We start from the raw sequence: 8,895 nt of genomic DNA, 5'->3' as shown, positions 1-8,895 counted from the left end.
GCAGGCTCCAGAGCTCAGGCTCAGTAGTTGTGGTGCACAGGCTTAGTTGCTTCACGGCATGTGGGATCTTTCCGGACCAGGGCTCGAACCCCTGTCCCCCACATCGGCAGGCGGATTCTTAACCACTGTGCCACCAGGGAAACCCCACATTGCCTATTAACTTTTCTATAATGTCCTTTATAGAACAGAGCTGCTTCATTTTATGTAATCAAATTCATTAAATAAATTAATCATTTTCCATATGATTTGAGCTTTTGAAACTTTAAAGAGTTCTTTCATGCCCCTGGGATGTAATATTTTCCTCCACTGTCTTCTGCTAACTGGATCGTTTTATCCTTCACATTTAGCTCGTAACTCCATCTAGAGTCCACATTTGTATGTAGTGTTAGGTAGAGATCCATGTTTATGTTCCTCCCTAGAGTGAGTCTGTTTTTTCAACATCACCTGCTAAACAATCTGTCCTTTCCTCTTAGATGTGTGGTGCTCCCTTGTCGATTAAGTTCCCATAGCAAGGCAGGCCAACCACAGGAAAAGAGCCTCAGCTCCGCCTCTAGTGCAAGTCCCCGTCCACGCCCACTCGTGGCTCTCACCTCCGCAGGTGTACAAAGACTAGGCTTGGGGTCTTTGGGGGGCTGAATCATCCCCAAAGAGGCCTGTGTAGCAGTGACAAGGCCCCTGCGTGGCCGGAGCTCAGCAGGGGCTGGCCTTGGCCCCCACGAGGCTCAGAAAGGCCACTCCAGAGCTAAGAAACTAAGGAACTGGAGCTAAGGAGCTCCAGAGAGGCAACTCAGGGTCTGAGGCAGCCACACTGGGTCAATTCTAAGATGAGCTCAAGGGAAAAAGAATAGAAGAGTCCATTCATAATAGAAAGGAGGGCAGAAAGGGAGGGAGAAAGGAAGGGAGGAAAAGAGACAAGGAAACGTATCTTTAGGCAATAGGGTGGGGCTGGGCTCAGGTAGAGATGAAAACCCTTGCCTCAGGCAGGGTTCTTAGCCACAAACCATGAAAACTGGCTCTGGCAGATGTAACTAGAAAGGAGGTTTATTATAGGAGTCATTTGGAGGGCTAAGAGCCAAGGCAGAGTCCAGGGCAGGTGTGTAAGGCCTGTGCCCACTCCAAGGGAGGCCATGAAGGACGAACCAAGCATTTCTAGGTCCCTGTGGGGATCTGGGCCCTCCCCGCTACCTACCCATTAGGTGGGGAATTCCTTACATAGAGGAAGGGGGTTCAAATACTGAGCAGACAAACAGAGTAACTATGTCCACTAAGCTCCTCCTCTCCTCTACCCATCTGTGTCCCTGAACTGTGTGGGCGTGAGGTATGTCTGGAAAAATAAGAATTTGAACTTTGGTAATAGTCAGCGTTCAGAGATCACTGACACCCTGGAATCCTTGACAAGAGCCACTGTAAGACGAAACAGTATGACACCAAAGAGAATATTTGCTACAAAGGATATTTGCCACTCATCTTCAGACCCTGAGGGTCCACATGATAGCGGCTTCAGAAAAACTGGGAGGCTGGTCCTCAGCCTTCCTCCCCATCCAGCCTCCCACAACCACAGGTGTACACTTTGAGAAGACAATCTAGGTGGAGGACCTAGGAGAGTGGCCTCACAGAACAGTAAAGCCCCACAGAGCTCAAAGAAACTTCCTGCAGGGTCCCCCTCCAGTGGAAGAAGAGCTGTTGCCACCTCACTTGACCCGAGCATCAATCCCTGGGGAGAACTGCCAGAGACCTAAACCAACAAGACCAGGACCCCTCCTAGCTGTCGAGGCCATTGCCTTTGGAGCCCCAGCCCCAAAGACCCAGCTCAGCCAGCAGGAAGAGTGGGCTCCCCACAGCAATGGCAGCATCACAGGCCAAGACAGGGCTGGAAGCCTACAGCCCAGCAGGCTACGGAATCCCTGGCGGGCCGCTGACGGCGGCAGCTGCAGCATCAGTGCCCCGCGCGCAGCTCGGGCAGTAGTACGTCTACACCTGACCAGCAACCTGCTGACAGAGCAGTAACCAGAGCTGACTCTTGGCAGACGAGACTCCACAGAAGACAAACTGTGCAAGATCCATAGACTCTCTGTGACCTTGCACACGTTGGGGGCAAAGAACCACTAATACGTGGACACTCGTGTTAATCAGACTGGACTTGTAGTCCCAGACTGGTGAAACCTGGTGTTCTGGTACCACAATTGCAATAACAAACGCAATTGTCATGTCATGTTGCATTCTCATGCATTAGCTCAATGCCGGGCAGACAGAGGCGCCAGTGAACGCACAGGGAGCAAAGTGGTATTACCGAGGCACCACCTCCTGCCCCCGGGAGCACGTACCTGAGCGGTGAGCCTACCTGTTCACCAATTGTTGGGCCATCGTCCGGCTCCTCCTGGTGGGATGGAAGGGGCAGTTGTCCCCTGTGAAGACCCCTGGGCTCTTCTCCTTAGGGCTGGCATCCCTACCCTGCTGGGCCCATGTCCTACTAAGAGACACGAGGGCAGAGGTAGTGGCAGCAGGTACCCCTGGAAGAGGTGGGGGAAGCAGTTGCCTTCTTAATACCAGCCATGCTAAGTTCTTCTGTTTTTCAAGGATAAAGCAGATGGCAATAGGGGACTAAGAAGAGGCTGAGGAGCTGGTCCTTCTCCATACGCCAGGGCAGCAAGGTACCGTGTTCTTCTTGCCGAGCATGTGGGGCCGTAATGAACCGGGCATGGCTGGCAGAGAGGCACATGAAGACGGGCTGGGCGGCTGAGGCCTTTGGTGTTGGTGTTCAGGGCACGAACAGCATGTCGATCAGCCACCTGGCTGCTGCAGTTTGTGTGATGATGTCCCTCCTACCCACCGTAGACCCTGAGCTTCCTCGCCACCTTCTGCCGCTGGCGCCTGGCCTTTGGGGCTACCGTGCCGGCACCATCTGCAGCCTCTGGCACCATCGTTGCCCCTCTGATGGAAGGGCAGGTGCCAGGTCCCACCATGCCTGGCAGGCCCCAGACGTAGAGCTCAAGAAGCTCAGGGCAGAGGTCATGCTGCAGGATGGGGCCTCCTGACTCAGACCTGTCCTTGGAGGATGCCCACACGTGGACAGACTATAGTGTCCTGAGAGCCACAGTTTGATTTCCTATCCCGTGAATCACGTTCTTGTTTCCTGGGGTTGTTTAGCTCCTGGGATGGCTTCAGGACCTGTCTGTCTATCTGTCTGTCTCACTGTATGGAGGTGGTTTCCGGGCCTTTCTGGAGGCTTGGGGGTTCTAGAGGGTAGGCTGATATGGAAGCGTGTGGGGAATCAGGGTGGGCCAATGGACACCCTGGCCCTGGGCACCTGGACGAGTCTTTCCAGTTATCACTGGCATGATTGTGACAGTGATATTTAGGGAAAAGGGTATGTGCAGAGCTGTCTCTGCATAGGCTCATCATTGACAACATGCTTGTGTGTCTGCATTTCTCTCCGTCTTTTCTGAAAACACTGCTAACAGGTCAAAAGCAAAACCAACTTCCAGGAGGCAGATGCTGGGTGTGGGGATGCAGACTCTTTCTACTGATCCGGACAGGGTCTGGACGGAGAGAGAGGATTGAGCAACATGTCTGGACATGAGGTTGCGGACTGACTTCTTCTTTTATTGAAGCATAACAAAAATGCAGAAAGGTGGATAAATTGCAAGTGTGCAGCTCAGTAGCTTTTCCCCAAATCACCTGTGTAACCAGCAACCAATCAAGAAATAGAAATGTACCAGAATCCCAGAAGCCTCTCCTGATTCTTTCATGTCACTCCCCCTCACGCTAACCACTATCCTGACTTCTAACACCTTAGGTTAGTTTTGCCAATTTGAGGACTTAATAAGAATAGAATCCTAAGATATAACTGATGGACTTTAAAGAACAGAAATGTCTAATACCTAATATTGGGCGTTTTGCTTTGGGATGATTTAATCCCCTACCATCATCATCCTCACACTTGTAATAAAGCCTGCTGCACAGATGAATGCCTTTTTTGTGTCTTTCGTTTTGCTTTCTAAAGGGTAGAGGTGAGAATCAGTGAAAGTGGCTGAGCCTCCCCTCTGGGCAGTACAGAAACAGAACAAACAGCGCTGCTGCAGACCGTGTTTATAGCAGGTTCACACACTCGGAGTCTGATGGGGGCCCTGGAATGCTCAGGAACCGTGGACAGAGAGTTGGATTTCCGAGAGTATGGGATGGGTAGGCAATGAGTCAACTTCACCTACATTTCAAAAGATAGGGTGATGCTCCGCTAGCATCTGGGTCACAAACTAGATAAGCATGACATTTTATTAGAGGAGATACAGAGAACCACCCATAGGCATCTCTATTCGACATTAACTGGCAGGTTTATTCCCGTGTGAGTTACACATGCATGAGTCAGGTTTCAGGGCTGAAGCAAACCAAGCATATCCGAGTCTGGAAAAAGAGAGGGGAGGGAGGAGGTTCCAGCCACAGGTATGGAAAGGGACCAGAAAAAAAAAAAAACCCTGCTGGCAGAGGGGTAGCCATCCAGCCACCTATGCAGAAGTGCTGCAGAGGGCACGGAGGGGGTCTCTGGGGCCAGTCTTGGGTAGCGAACAGACCAAATCGCAAAGCAAAAGAGAAAAGTGAAACTTCTTTGCACCCACCTCCCACTCAGCAGCAGCAAGAGTTAAAACCAGAACAGCGCCCAGCTGAGCCTCCCAGGGGTGTAGGAAGCCAACTCGAGCAAGAGGGCAGGACCCGCCCTTCTGACAGTAACTGCAGCTCAGATAGCGTGAGGTGGTTCTCAGCCTGGCTGCAAATGACAGTCACCAAGGGAGAATTTGCTCTTCACTTTAAAAACAATTGTGGTAGAAAATACATAACATAAAATGCACCATTCTGAGGGATACAGTCCAGTGGCTTTAAGTACATTCACGCTGTTGTGCACCTATCACCACCCTCCATCCCCAGAACCCTTTCATCTTCCCACACAGAGATTCCATCCTCATTAAACACTAACTCCCCCTCCCCCTCCCCCAGTCCCTGGCAACCACCATTCTACTTTCCATCTCTGTGAATCTGGCTACTCTGGGTACCTCGTATAAGTGGAATCCTACAGTGCTTGTCCTTTTGTGTCTGCAGGGGAGATTTTAAAAGCATGAATGCCCAGGCCCAACAGCCCCTGATCAATAAATCAGAATTTGGGGTGAAGGCAGGAACCTCTCCCCATAGCAAATACATCTCAGCACCTGCTGGCTGATGCCTACAGTTCCTTTAGTTGTGGGTAAAGCTAAGGATTTCTCCTTTTTCAGCTGGAGATGAGGGGCTTAAAATGACTGATCGAGGTGTCACAGTGACTGAAACTCATCTGCTAAAATTGATCTATCAGTCAACAAGCATAAATGACTATTATCAGGCACTGTCTACTTTTGAGAGCCAGGAGCGCTCAGACAGCAGCAGACGATGAGACGGGGTGAGACAGACACACTGGAGACTCAGGGGCACTTTTGGTGGGGAGTGGGAATAAAGGTTAGTTCTGTTTACCTTTAGTTACCCTGTGGACAAAATAGGAGTTGGGAGCAGAGGAATGTAGGTCCAACGCAGCTGTGCACTTGCCTGGTTTACTGGAACGTGGCCACCCTGACATATGGTTCCCATCAACTGTATTTTTGCATGATTCTTGAATCCCTCCCCTTTTTTTTATTTGACTGCACTGACTTCATTGCAAAGGAACTTCACTTCCACGGGTTCTGAGGCATGACCAGTGCCTTGTTCAAAAAAGAGTCCCTTGTGTTGCTTGTTTCTGCAGAACTAGAAATACACAGAAAACAATCACATGGATTAGAGCAGGGGTCCCCAACTGCCAGGCTGCGGACCAGTACCAGTCCCTGGCCTCTTAGGAACCAGGCCGCACGGCAGGAGGTGAGCCGCCGCAAAGCGAAAGAAGCTTCATCTGCCGCTGCCCATGGCTTGTGTTACCCCCCGAACCATCCCCCACCCTTCTCACCCCCGTCCGTGGAAAAATTGTCTTCCCTGAAACCGGTCCCTGGTGCCAAAAAGGTTAGGGACCGCTGGGTTAGAGAGACAGAGAAAGACAGGCAGAGATACAAACATATACAAAATAACAGAATGACAAGAAAGATTCACATCAAGCTCCTAAGACTGGTTCCTCCCTGTGAAGGGAGAAAGGTATGCAAAGGGGACTGGAAGGATTTGAATGTTTATTTATTTTTTAAAATCCTGAAGCAAACATGACAAAATGTTAACACTTATTCATTCTGTGTTGGCATTTGCTATGTTATATTACTCTTTTTACTTGTCTTTGTGCCTTTTGGTGTCTTTAAAAGTTGCCAGTATTGCAAATATACCTTTATAAATAATTGTACACATGAATATACATGTATAAAGAAATATTTTGATGACTAAAGAGAGTTCTTACAAAGTTTTTTATGTTGATAATTTTACCATAAAGTTAAATTAATAAAACCTCACAGAAAAGTTGAAAAATACCAAAAATAGAGACGCAAATTAACATTTCCCATAAAACTACCACCCAGAATTTACCACATTGTGATGTCTTGATATCTAAGCTTTTTCTCCATGCATTAAATCATTGCATCATTGGGACTTCCCTGGTGTCGCAGTGGTTAAGAATCTGTCTGCCAATGCAGAGGACATGGGTTCGAGCCCTGGTCCGGGAAGATCCCACATGCGTTGGAGCAGCTAAGCCCATGTGCCACAACTACTGAAGCCCGCACACCTGGAGCCCGTGCTCCGCAAAAAGAGAAGCCCCAGCAATGAGAAGACTGCACACCGCAGCAAAGAGTAGCCCTCCTCACCACAACTAGAGAAAGCCAGCGCACAGCAACAAAGACCCAACACAGCCTAAATAAATAAATAAAAACCTTCATTAAAAAAAAAAAATCATTGATTTCAAGTTTTCAGGTAGTCTCTGATTAAAAAAAATAATACTTGTTCGTTGTAAAATGCAGAAAAAGATAAAGAAATAAATTACCCATGATCTTACGACCTGGAGTATCCCTATCAACATTCTTTTTTTTTTTTTTTTTTGCGTTACGCGGGCCTCTCACTGTTGTGGCCTCTCCCATTGCGGAGCACAGGCTCCGGACGCGCAGGCTCAGCGGCCATGGCTCACGGGCCCAGCCGCTCCGCGGCATGTGGGATCCTCCCGGACCAGGGCACGAACCCATGTCCCCTGCATCGGCAGGCGGACTCCCAACCACTGCGTCACCAAGGAAGCCCCCTATCAACATTCTTCATGGCAAAACCCCAAATCTGATTCTAGTTAGGAAGAGAAAGACATTACTGGAAAGATTGGAGTAGCATTCATCGTCAGTGTGGAGATGGGTTTACCTGTGTTTTTTATTTCATTCATCTCCTCCTCTGGTCTTTATGTGATAGTGACCCAAACATTCAGTCAGATTTTGAATGGCTGGACCCTAATGCCAATTTGACCTTCAATGTTATTTCTTTGATGGCTTACTCTGAAGGAGTCACTCACTATTGCAATCGCCTTTTTTTTTTTGGAGGGGAGAGGGCTTACCCTTTATCATCCTCTAGCATTTTTCTTCTTTTCTTGAGTATTTGTTTCTTGTCCCTCTTCTTCATTGTTGTATCCTCAGGGCCTGAAACAGCATCTGACATTAGCAGTATTCATTGTTGAATGAATAAATGAATCAAAGAGCCTTTGGTGGTCTTGCCTACGAAATACCTTCCTTTAACTGCCACTGAACATGTAGCCTAAGAAGGCAACCTGGTGAAGCACCGTGTTTCATCTGCATCCCTGCCCCCCACCTCCTTGTAGAGCAGCAATTCTACATCCCTGTGTCCACTAGCCACAGCCAACCCCATATCCCTCTTTTTTTGCCTGTTTGCCTTGTGCCTTGAGGGGCCTGAAATATCCATGTGAAGCCTCAGCTTCCAGTTCAATGACATCATCAATGTGTCCCTTGATGAGTATATTCTTCCCTTTGGTGCTAAAACTTTTACCCTCAGGGTCTAGTGTTGCTAGGATGGGAAAAAATATTTTTTTTAGCCATTCACTATTGAAGCAGTCTTAAGATTTTTTGACTTATCATTTATCATTCTTTACCACTTTTCTTATTTGCCACTGAGGAGTGGGAGGAACTATGTCATCCTCTGTGAGGGGAAGTCTGTATTCTTAAGGCCCCAGATAAGCTCCACCCCAGCCACCATGGCCACACCGTACATGACCCCACTGAGCACACACTGGGTGGAGGGGAAGGGAGCAGAATGCCATCCACAGAGTAGACTGTCCTGGTCCCTGGTCACTGAAAGCCTCCACCGTGGGAATATTTTGTTCAGCATTCACATGAGATGCATATTCTGGGCCCATTCTGAGAGCTCAAGCCATTAACTCTTCCCCAAACTTTTTTGTCATAAATCCTCTAATCTTAGTTCTTCTAGGTCATTGATCATATGATGAGATTTTTAATCACACCCCAGGGTTTAGTGGTCCTTGAGCCATTCCAGAAAAAGTAGAAAAATTTTTAAAAATTTAAATACTCTGTTCAAAGTTCTGCCTCCTGGAAGTGTTTCTTTCATCTGCTGTTCTTCAGGGACATCTGGAGCGGGACTATAGCACTGCTCAGGGCATCCCTGGTAGAGCCATCTGGAACCAAGCTTGAATGTTTCCCCCTCATCAAGTAGTCATAGAGAGCTCTACACATGGCCCTACATGTTGGCTGCGGGAGAAGAGGGCAGAGAAAGCATGCTGGGAATGTGAGCAACACTTTCACGCCATTTATTTGTGCTTTCAAGTCATGCTCAAACCTGGCCTCATTGTACCATATCTGTTTGATGATGGAGCATTGTTATGCATGCCTGACTTTAGACTGAGAAAGCACCCAGATCTCATGGTTACCTGATGTCCAATATGGATAGTGTTCACTCTCTACAAGAGTC

The sequence above is a fragment of the Neophocaena asiaeorientalis genome, unplaced genomic scaffold (assembly GCF_003031525.2).
Source record: "Neophocaena asiaeorientalis asiaeorientalis breed wild unplaced genomic scaffold, Neophocaena_asiaeorientalis_V1.1 scaffold225, whole genome shotgun sequence".
Taxonomy (NCBI): domain Eukaryota; kingdom Metazoa; phylum Chordata; class Mammalia; order Artiodactyla; family Phocoenidae; genus Neophocaena; species Neophocaena asiaeorientalis.
The sequence above is the reverse complement of the archived record's forward strand: the minus strand, read 5'-3'. Positions refer to the sequence as shown.